General features: G+C 36.6%; 1 pseudogene across 1 annotated transcript; it reads left to right on the top strand.

Annotated features, from left to right (window-relative positions):
• The first annotated feature begins 10,064 nt into the window (after window positions 1–10,064).
• On the top strand, window positions 10,065–11,897 carry LOC143539488 (cysteine synthase-like; annotated as a pseudogene). Its single transcript, XR_013136455.1, has 10 exons — window positions 10,065–10,213; window positions 10,294–10,402; window positions 10,501–10,558; window positions 10,628–10,889; window positions 10,951–11,089; window positions 11,176–11,227; window positions 11,315–11,394; window positions 11,470–11,529; window positions 11,601–11,681; window positions 11,789–11,897. The product of XR_013136455.1 is annotated as a cysteine synthase-like (transcript).
• Window positions 11,898–12,304: the final 407 nt, after the last annotated feature.

Genomic DNA, 12,304 nt, shown 5'->3' with positions numbered 1-12,304 from the left:
TCATCTTTCATAAAGATTGTTACAAATATAAATATCTTGATTTATTGTAAATGGGACGCGTGTAGGTTGGGTTATCATCCGGGGCAGCTGCTGCTGCCGCCATTAAACTCGCAAAGCGACCAGAATATGAAGGAAAGCTCATTGTGGTAAGATGATCTTAGTCTCCATCAGCTCACAGTTTCAAGATTCAATCCTTTTACATGTCCCTTTATGGATTGTTAAAAAATGTACCAGGTTATTTTTCCTAGCTTCGGGGAACGTTATTTGTCAACGGTGTTGTTCGACTCTATCAGGAGTGAAGTAGAAAACTTACCAATCGAGTGAGTTATAAAAACTGATCCCAACTCCAGTTGCAGTGTAAAACTTGGAGCAACACCAACTTAAAGGATCCGAATGGTTAATACGAAAAGTATAAGGGTGGTACGAAAGATCTCAAGGGGCGGTTTGATGGAGATCCAAATTTCAGGGACCAAGTTGAATAACTTGGTGTCATAGTTATCTTTTATTTATTATTAAATAAATTAGAGGTCTAGTTTAATTATGTTTCCTAGTTTGAGTAAGATTAGAATTGTGGGTGTTATATAAACCTATCAAAAGGTTTATTTCTAGTAGGGTGGAGAGAGAGAGTAGAAAGTATTTGTTCTTGTTTCTTATTAATGAAAAGAGTCGAATAAACGTATTATGCATTATCGTGTTTGGTGTTCTTGATTCACTTGTCTAAGGTTTAACAAGTGGTATCAGAGCCTAACGAATTAGGCTCGTGTTTCGGATCGGCGGCAAGTCTTGATTGAAGTAGTAGTTTCCAATCAAAGGCATAAGAAGCCAAGAAACCGATACGGGAAAGCACGGTTCAAGAATCGCTACAAGAAGAAAACCGGAGGTCGACGGAGAGCCATCTACCGTACGTTTCCAAAAGCAAGTTACTAATTGAAGGAAAATAATATACGGTTACTATTGAGGAGTACAATCGCAAAGCAAGTAAAAGAATTATATTATTACTGTTTGTGGTTTAGATTTGTTGTTGCTGCTCTTCGAATTACAAAAGAAAAACAAGACTTAATTCTTTGTATTTTGTCTTCTTGTGTGTGTTTATTTGGGGTCCACGATAACCAAGAAAAGCAAGTTATACTTTGCGACGGGAGTCCAAACAAGGCGGTGGATTTTGCCTTTTGCGGCACAACTTGTTAAATAATTCAAAGTTTAGTTAGAGTGAGATTTTGGTCATAACAAGAACACATCCCCGATCAAGAATTCTAAATGATGGCAGAACTCCAAGTTGTAGGAGGAATTAAGAAGTTGAACCAGAGTAACTACAAACAATGGTCAACATGCATTAAATCGTATCTTCAAGGTCAAGATCTTTGGCAGGTAACGAACGGTACCGAGACGAGACAACCCGCAAACGATATTAACGGTAGTATCGGGAAGTGGCAGGTGAAAGCGGGTCAAGCAATGTTTATTATCAAGACAACGGTGGATGAAGATGTTCTTAATCACATTTAAGATCTCGAATACCCAAAGCAAGTGTGGGATACGCTAGAGACCTTATTCACGAAGAAGAACGATGCTCGATTGCAACTAGTCGAAGGTGAGTTGATGACGATTTCCTAAGGAGATCTTCCGATCGCACAATATTTTCGCAAAGTAAAGAATTTGTGTCGCGAGATTGGAGAAGTCGATCCACTGTCTCGGGTTAGCGATGCTCGTATGAAGCGGATACTCATCCACGGTTTAAGGCCGGAGTATTGTAGTTTTGTTACCGCTATTCAAGGGTGGGCGACCCAACCGAGTATAACCGAGTTCAAGAATATTCTTGCTGGACAAGAAGCCTTGGCAAAACAGTTAGCCGGCGTGTCGATTAAAACCGAGAGCGAAGCCTTGTATGTCAGAAGATAGGAGAAGCATCGGTTTAGTAAAAATCATAACCGTTATGGCAAGAAAGGTAAGAGTAAATATCGGGAGAACGAGAAACATGACCGACACAAGAAGAGAGAATGGAACCGAAAGGGTCGAGATGACAACTCTGAAGAAGATTCATCGGACGAAGAGAACCGAGACAAGGAATCAAGGTATCAACCAAAACAGTTTCCGTTTAGGTGCCATTACTGTGGACAAAAAGGGCATATGGCAAGGTATTGTCGAGAATCCAGGGAGGAAGGTAATGCAGCTGTCGTTAGAGAAGAAGAACCGTGGGATGTGGAGGCTAATATGGTCGGGGTTCAAGGAAAATACACAGTTGATACCGAATTCAAATCGAACCTGGTAGATGAATGGTTTGAAGAAGGCTACTGTTGGTGGACAAGTCAGGAAGTAGTGCCAGAGTCAAATTCGTTAAAGGTAACCTTGGAATCATCTATTGTTATTTTGAATCTAGATGACGAGGAAATCTTGGTTGAAGAAGAAAGTACGGTTGATCAAGACGTAACCGTGATAGTAACCGAACAAGACGAGAAAGAAATCGTGTTGAATTAAGTGCACGAGGAGGTAGTTCCGTCTCATGTTACGAGTTGTCATGGTGGAACAGAAAACGTTGAAGATCAACAAACCAACAAAGTTGATGTTGGAGTGTGCATGAGGTTCATGCAAAGTTCGGGTGATCCGAATGAACGAACAAATGAAGGAGTTAAGTTCGAGAGGGAGCATGCATCAAGTGAATATGGAAGAATTGCTTTAAGTACCATGATAGTTGGTCATGAAGTTAAGAAAGCAAAAGACGTTTCCCATCTGAAAACGGGTGATGCAGTTCTAAACAGCGGTAATCTCGAAACTAACTTATTTGTCAACAGGAAAAAGAGTCCATCGGTGAGTGTTATAAAGTCGAATCCAAGAATCAAGCTCAAGGAAGTGCGAGCGTTACAAGGTGTGAAGGATCTTGGAGGAACAATGGAAGTTGGTATTGAGAGGGAGTGTAAAACTTGGAGCAACACCAACTTAAAGGACCCGAATGGTTAATACGAAAAGTATAAGGGTGGTACGAAAGATCTCAAGGGGCGGTTTGGTGGAGATCCAAAGTTCAGGGACCAAGTTGAATAACTTGGTGTCATAGTTATCTTTTATTTATTATTAAATAAATTAGAGGTCTAGTTTAATTATGTTTCCTAGTTTGAGTAAGATTAGAATTGTGGGTTTTATATAAACCTATCAAAATGTTTATTTCTAGTAGGGTAGAGAGAGAGAGTAGAAAGTATTTGTTCTTGTTTCTTATTAATGAAAAGAGTTGCATAAACGTTTTATGCAATATCGTGTTTGGTGTTCTTGATTCACTTGTCTAAGGTTTAACATGCAGCGCGTCGGTTCCTCATGCAGATGCGTGTTTTCAGCTACCAAGTCTTCCGCATTACTCTTTGATTTTATTTAAAATAAAGCCGTTTGGCTAACGTTATAAGAGATCGTTTAGATCTCAAGTAATGTACGCTCTGATTTCGGTATTCAATAATAAAAGTGAACCCTTGTTGCATACTTGTTCTTTATTTATCACAAAATCCAGCATCAAAACCATACTAAAGTTACAGTTTCGTTCAGCCATTTGGCTAAGAAAAAAGTTGTTTTAAAGAAATTGTACTTGATTATCAATTGTTGATGAATCGTTTAAAAATATTTTATTATTGGTCAAGAATTGGTTCACAAGAATGGGCATTTGACAACCAAAGTTTACAAAAATAAACTTTGACTGTAGCTTTTACCAAATTATGACCAATTGCTTCAGTATATAGACAATGTCCATTTCATTCCTCGTCTAGTCAGCGAAGAATTCACATTATTCCTCGCCTCTTGCCATGTCAACGAGATATTAACTAAATCTCGTCTAGTCATCTAGAAAATGGTGAGATTCCTCACCTCTCTCCTAGTCGGTGATATATTATGGGTACTAATCGCCAAGTTTTTCTTTAAATGAAAATTATTGTATAAATACCTAAGCCAACACAATAACGACTTTGATGATCAATGGCATAACTCTTGGGAGATGCGCATGATATACCGACTCTGATTATTGGGATTAGTTATATTAAGTATGTTTAAATTATATTATAATTATTTTTAGTTATGTTTTACTTATCTTTTACTGTAATTTATGTGATAATTATGTCTTATAATGCAAGTAAAGAGAAATGATCAAATAAGAAATTTGATTTTCCTAAAAAGTTAGGAAGGAGGGTATTTTTGTCTAATACTTTAATATTGAAAACTCACTTAATTTAATTTTAAAAACTCACTTAATTAAAACCCACTTAAATTTTCACTTATCTCTTACACCCACCGCCACCACCTTGCCGGAAAAGTCTTCGGAAATTTCGCCGGAAAATAAAACGCTATGAAAAACACAATGAAAAAGACACAATGGAAAAAACACTATGAAAATAAAAACACAATGACAAAAACACAATGAAAACACAATTAAATAACACAATGTAAAAAAACACAATGCAAAAAAACACTGTGAAAAAATAAAACACACTTGTATAACACAATTATAGTAAAACACAATTTGTAAAAACCCACGATTTTTTTTTTTTAATTTTTATAAAGCAATATGGTACTCATATAAAAGATAAAAAAACACTCGTTTTTATGGTGAAATTGTTTTTTAAAAAAATGTTATATAAAAAAGTTATGGATGTTTTAAAATGATGGAGGAATTTGACATGTACCTTGCATGTGGAGAGAGAAAGTCAACAAATGTGTTATCCCTATTATGCCCTTACCCTTGTTTTACACTTGATGATCTCTCTAATCTAATCTCAACCATTCAATTTTAAAATGAATGGACAAGATTATTTCCTATCATTCTTAGGAAAACTAATCTTATTATTATAACTCAGCCCTACAAGTAAATACTAACATCTTTATAGGGTGTTGCCACGTTGGCGAGGGAATACGGGAATTCCTCGCTCGGGCAAGGAAAAAGGTCAAATTCGTGAAGGAAAGGGTCAATGGCTAATTTGATAATTTGTAGTGATCAAATGTTTAGTTTCCTGATTTTCTATTTTATTTATCAATAAGATTATATGTTACAAGAAAACAAATAACTTTTTTGATATCAAAGGTTATCCAAATCATTTGCTATCGTTTCGCTTACATATTTTGGCACACCCTCCCTTTTTCACAAGCCGATGAATGGCACTATCCTTATAGACAAAATCTCTTTTCTCATTTTGTCTTCTTTTTATATCACTTGGTTACCCAAGGGATCCTCACCTTAGCACCAATAGAGGAAGCCTAGGGTGGAGAGAGTCGATATTATTCAAATTATCCATCCGACATATATCTCTTCTCCAAATCCTCTACAAATCAAATTTATTTTATCTCATCATTTTTATCATAAAACCATACATACACAGTAAAACCTCTATAAATTAATAATATTGGTACCGATATATTTTATTAGTTTAGCGATATATTATTATATCGATAAATTAATAATTTATTAATTTAAGGACGTTTTGCGTATGATCTTTAAATTTCCATGTGCAACATTCACAAGTTAATTGAATTTGTCTAGTTCATTGTTTTTGAATAAGTAAATAGTTAGTTATGATACTTAAAAATGAATTACAAAAATAAGTTTCAAAACACATTTCTTCTCCTTGTACATTAAACATAGTTAGAAATTGATCACTATAAAATGTGCATTGAAATATTTTAAAATTACATCAACTATGGATTCATTTTTAGAAATTTTTAAAATTGATCAATATAGATTTGAAGCTCAACGAAAAACAAGTGACCGACTATAGATTCATTTTTTTCTATTTTTATTTTACTGTAAGAACAATCGTCTGAATGAATGAATAAAAAAAATTAGATATATGGATGTCATATTGTTTGATCCGACCCGAACTGAACCACCGACACGAACCGAATCGTCGACCTGAAAATTTTTAGATTCGTGACTTCGGTCACCGCCGTGACGAATCCCAAGCTTCGCCACCGCCCGGTACACTGGGTATGGTTTTTAAAGCCAATACCCGAACCCGACCCGGTTATTGCTAATACCCGATCATACTTGAACCCGGGTTTAATGGACTTATGGCTCCAATGACTAAGGTTACATGACCAAACATGTCAGATTCATGACGTCGATTACATTACACCAAGTTTTAAACATAAAACTAAAGCATCAGGGGGACGGGGCACCACGTGATGGGTGATCCATCACGCGTGGTGGCCCTTTCAACACCGCCGCCGCCCCTTGTCACGCGGAAAATGACATAGTGGCGTGATGGGTGTCACGCGGGATGAGGGTTCCATTTCCAAGAAAAGAGCCGTTAGGGGGGGGGGGGATGTAGCCGTTGGGGATGCTTGGAAAATTAAAAAAAAACATTATTTACCTATATAAATATATCTTCAAAACATACACAAATCCAACTCAAATTCAACTCAAAATCTTCTATTACACACCATTTTTAACATATCAAATGGAGGGTTCTAAGAAACGTGGGTCGAGTTCAAAGAAAACCCAAACCCGACCAAAGGTTCGACAAAATCTAGGCGAACCGACGAGATTTCGCTTACAAGACGAACCCGACACAAACCAACCTTCCCAACAACAACCTTATTATCCCCAACCTTTTCAACGTCCCAAAACCAACAACAACCTTCCCAACAACAACATTATTATCAACCGTCCCAAAACCAACCGTATCAAAACCGACCTTTTAATCCCCCTTTTTCTACCCAAAATTACCCAAATAATGCTTTTCAAACTTTTGGATCTCAACCGTCTCAAATGTTTGGATCTCAACCGTCTCAAATGTCCGTCGATCCCCTAGACAATAACGATGTTATACATCAATTTGCAAGTGCTTTTCGTCACGATGTGCAAACTTTGGATGAAGATGAATCCGAGGATGAGGAGTCGCATCAAAGAGGTGCTCGGCGTTTGTTGGCCGATGAGGAGGTCGCTTTGACCAAGGATTATTTACATTGCTCCGAATTAAAAAAACGCTCAAACCATCAAAAAAAGACGCGTTATGGAAACGTATTAAAGAACATTTCTCGCAACTTCCCGGCGCAACCGAACAAAACAAGGATCAAATGATTGGCAAGTGGGGAGATTTGAATCGAAAAATGTCAAAATTTAATGCTTGTTATGTCCAAGAGGTAACTATTTTAGTTTATTTATTTTATAATCTAGTACTTTATTTTTACAATTTGTTATAAATATATTTTTTCTAAATGTTTTGTAGTCCCGAACTCCACAAAGCGGATCGAGCGAGGCGACTATGATAACGAACGCTTTGTGCGAATATGTCCAAGTTTACAAATGTAAGGATTTTCCCCACTTGGATGCGTGGCAGATTGCGAGACGTTACGCGAAGTGGGTACCGATTCCGTTGGTCGATTTGAACGGACCAACGGCTCCAAGGAAGAAAGGATCTTGTTCAAAAAGATCAAAAACTTCCGAGTCCGGGGACTACACGACGTCTACCGGCGGCTTGTCATGCAACATGCCGAACATGAACTTGAACGAAGAACCCGAAGACAATCCCGACGAAAACATACCCACACCCACACGGCCGAATCGCAAGAAAAGTGGGGAACCGTCAAGACTTGGAAAGGAAGCGGTGGCCGAAAACTTCGCCGAATACAAGTCGGCTAAGATGGAGGAAATGGCCGAGACGAAGGAGCGAAGGAAAGAGGCTCATATTTTAAAAATGAAGCGTGAGGAGACGTATATCAACCATTTGAATGAAAAACAAAAAAACGCCGATCTAACTTTCCTCCTACAACCGCACGAACATCTTGAGAACCCTTTAAATCGCTCCTACTTCAACGCAAACGCGAGATATGCGACAAGTGTGGTTGGTAAGGGCCGTATGTTTCTTTATGTCGGTTTTTTTAATTTAGTTGTCTTTGTTTAATGTAATCTTGTTTTATTTTTAAGTTAATGTAAAATATTGTTTTCTTTTTATTTAATTTAGTATTTATTAAAAAAAACCATCACACCACACCACCACCCCTAGTTAGGGGTGAGCAATAACCGAATCGTTAACCGAAACCGGACCGAAAACTGACGAAACCGAACCGATATAACCGAAAACCGAATTAACCGAAATTAACCGAACCGAACCAAACTATTCATTTTTTAATATTTTCAAGCATTTCCCCCCTCTATTTTATGTATCATATGTATTAATAGTTTAATACTATCATTTTCATGTATTTATATCTCCATTTCATATACTAATATCTTAATTTCATATATTTATACCATCTATGTGGTTATGCATTTATTTCATCTGTTTAAACATTCATTTCATGTATTTTTAAGCAAAATTTTAAGCCAATTTTGAAACATGTTATTAACCGAAATTAACCGAACCGAACCGATAACCGATCGGTTAGGTTGGGTTATTGCTAATATCCGAACCGAACCATGCACACCCCTACCCCTAGTAAAAAACCATCACATATGATGGATTTGGGGTTGGTGATGTGACACCATTTAATTGGGTGAAGTGTGTGATAAGTAATGCCACCACATGCACCACCCCTCCCCCCCTCATGTTACCTTGAAACTCCAGGGATGATAATTAGTTTACCTACTCAATGACCGACTTAAGTGTTATATGCTCCTTTAAAACAAGTCATGATCAAGTAAAGCCAGCCACCAACCAACCAATGGACTCCAAATTTCGATCTCTCCCACACCATGATTAGAGTCATTTTTTAACTAAAGGGTATTTTGGTCATTTCATACAAAATTAACAGACATTTTCCGTAGTATGTACCCTATGTTGTTACAAGTTTAATACCACTAAACCTTAACGTGTTACTTAAAAAGCTTAGACCCTAGATCCATTATTTTCAAACAACCACAATGACCAACCATGTAATTATAAATGTCGTGAGATATAAAAATTCCCAATCTTATACACACGTTTATTATAAATAAAAAAAGTAATAGGCTAATCAATTAAAAGAAAATAAATAAAAGAGTAAATTGTTTTTTTTTTTGCTCCTGTGGCGTGCTTCCTTTCAACCCAAAATAGATTTTTTTTTAACGAATGAACCCTTAATATTTAAATTTGATAGAGGTTTTGGCCCCTTAGACCAACTCCATCTATTATCTCTTGTTAAAGAGTAGAGTTAGCCCAAATGACCAAAACCACAAACACATTTAAACGTTAGGGGCCAAAAGTTAACTAACCAAATAACCGATCACATTATATTTTTTAAGTTTATTTTCTCGTTTGATACCCGCCGCAGCGTACGAGTTTGGTTGCATGAGTTTAGACGTTACATAAAAAAACGAAACGGACATGTTGTGCCACTCTTTTACTTATACTACAACTATACTTCTGAGTTTTCTCTTTCGTTTCCTATAGCGTATACCGAAAAACTTTACGCCCGCAGCAACACATGGGTTTGATCTTGCTGAATGCCTTATAGAACATAGAGTGGGAAAAAGACAAAATCTACTTGACATCCAACTTGAGACACAAGTTGTTCTTACATAATATGATCTTGCAGCTTCTTTTTGCAGATTCCCTTTGCAACTATCCTGAATTTCAGTCCACTTGACTTTTGTTTCTAACCAAAGTTAAATCTGAAAACTGTTTTTACCGGCTGGTAAAAACCGAACTGTAACGATACAGAATAAACCAACAAAAGCTGTAAACTATCATTAAGACTCGGTAAATTACTATGGCCAAACACAACACTGTAGAAGACCTTAACATCCAATGAATACATACATGCATACTATCACATCAAAACATGGCCCCCAAATGCGGGTAAATCACTATGTATCATTCTGTTACGCATAAGCTTCGACAAATCCTTTAAAACACGCAACCTTTGTATTCAACTGACACGTTGCGTGAACTCGTATTTACGAAAGAAACGAAGATGCGAATAAAACAGAGAACATTTGATTCGAACCAGCCAATAAGAATCATGGTCCCGGGCTAATGGGTGGCCGTTATCCTTTTCTCCAATACTAGAATAAGTTAATAACCAATAATATTATGACAAAAATAGATGCTTAAGTACTCAGTCCACCCCTTTACCTCTATATTTAGAAACAAATCGTCGTAAAATATTAAGGCACTACCAATTTACTTACTTTGATTCTTATCCACTGTTTTAGCTGCGGATTATTTTGTGATTTTGTTTTTCCTTGTAAAGTTGTTTTGAACTGTTGATAAGTTTTCTGTAACATCAAAGATACATGGGATCCAGTGTGGGAATAGCAGAAGACATTACCGAGGTAAATTCATTTCTTAGAAACTCTTGAACAAGTTAAATTGTTAATTTAAATTTCTTAAATATTATTTTCCTAATGAGCAGCTGATAGGAAACACACCTATGGTTTATCTTAAAAAGATTGTAGACGGTTGTGGTGCGCGTATTGCTGTCAAGCTAGAAACTATGGAACCTGCTCCAGTGTAAAAGACAGGTTAATATTCTTTCTTTAAGTTAATTCCAACTGTTGGTTTGTTCTTTCTTTTCTTTTATTTGTTTATATATATTTGTTCTTATTTTGAACAAAAATAGGATTGCATTAAGCATGATTAAAGATGCAGAAGATAGGGGTCTTATTACTCCCGGGAAGGTTAATTAATCTTCTTTTAATATAACATAATGTTGATGCTGAGTTATTAATTAAAATGTGTTAATGAAGACGGTGCTTGTTGAGGCGACAGGAGGCAATACTGGAATCGGGTTGGCCTCCATTGCAGCAACTAAAGGTTAACGACTTATAATAGTTATGCCATGTACGTATAGCATGGAAAGAAGAATCGTTATGGTAGCTTTCGGGACAGAATTGATATTATCTGATGCATCCAAGGGCATAGAGGGAGTTTTACAAAAAGTTGAAGAAATACTAGAAAAAACACCCAATAGTTATTTCCTTAAACAGTTTGATAATCCGGCTAACCCAAAGGTATTTCTTTAATATGTTATTAAAATCAAAAGATTATGGGAATTATAAAATATAATTGTAAATTCATTATGAAACTACTGGACCGGAGATATGGGACGCGTGTAATGGGAAAGTTGATGCTTTCGTTGCTGGGATAGGGGCGGGTGGGACGGTGACTGGCGTGGGGAAGTTTCTTAAGGAAAAAACGCGAATATTGAGGTTATTTGATTTCACAATATTAAAGTTTTCTAAGGTTTTTTGTGAGCTAATTTAGTTTGGTTATTGTTTGCATAATTTGAGTTTAGATATACGGCGTTGAGCCGAGTGAAAGTGCTATTCTAAATGGAGGAACCCCTGGTATTTAACTTAATCATAATCCTAAAGATGTATGTGCTTAATTCCATTATAATTATTATTATTGTTTTTGTTCTGGATGTGTGGAAGGACCTCATAAGATACAAGGAATTGGTGCTGGTGTTATTCACAATGTTTTGGATGTCAGCATTCTTGATGAAGTTATAATGGTGAGCATAAGCGTTTAAGCTGCAATTTTGATTTTTGTAGTTATGAACGCGTTATGTTTTTGAAACGCTCTTCAGATAAGTAGTGAAGAAGCAATTGAAACTGCGAAGCTCCTTGCACTGAAAGAAGGTTTGCTGGTATGATCATCTTTCATAAAGATTGTTACAAATATAAATTTCTTGATTTATTGTTAATGGGACGCGTGTAGGTTGGGTTATCATCCTGGGCAGCAGCTGCTGCAGCCATTAAAATCGCAAAGCGACCAGAATACGAAGGAAAGCTCATTGTGGTAAGATGATCTTAGTCTCCCTCAGCATACAGTTTCAAGATTCAATCCTTTTACATGTTCTTTGTGTAGTTATTGCGTGTTAACTTTGTTTTTAAAAAATGTACCAGGTTATTTTTGCCAGCTTCGGGGAACGTTATTTGTCGACGGCGTTGTTCGACTCCGTGAGGAGTGAAGTAGAAAACTTGCCGATCGAGTGAGTTGTTGACTACAAGGCGGCAGGGCCGTCTTTGAGGCATGACAGGGTAGTCGACGGCCACAGGCCCGACACCCCGCTAGGCCCGAAATTTTTTTTTTTCAAAAAAAATTATATGTATTTTTATCAAAAACGTGTGTATAATCAATGTTTCAACACAATTACATAACCACTAGCTTGGTCTAATGGTAAATGGGTATGACATCTAACCAAAAGGTTGTGCGTTCTAATCTTATTTGAGACATTTTTATGCTTATTTTTATACAAAAGTTTTTTACACAACTTAAATCATAATCAAATAAGCCTATTTATAATTAAATTGTTTAAACCCAACAAAATGTTTCTTTTACTTAATGCCCAAAAAAGAGTTCGCCTTTGACCCAAAATATTTTTTCGTCTTTTCGGAGCCGGCCCTGCGAGACGGGTTGTA

The sequence above is a fragment of the Bidens hawaiensis genome, unplaced genomic scaffold (genome assembly GCF_021521415.1).
Source record: "Bidens hawaiensis isolate Kalapana, Puna unplaced genomic scaffold, B.hawaiensis_p1.1 tig00011896_1, whole genome shotgun sequence".
Taxonomy (NCBI): Eukaryota; Viridiplantae; Streptophyta; class Magnoliopsida; order Asterales; family Asteraceae; genus Bidens; species Bidens hawaiensis.
Note: the sequence above shows the minus strand (reverse complement) of the source record. Positions and strands in the feature narration are given on the sequence as shown.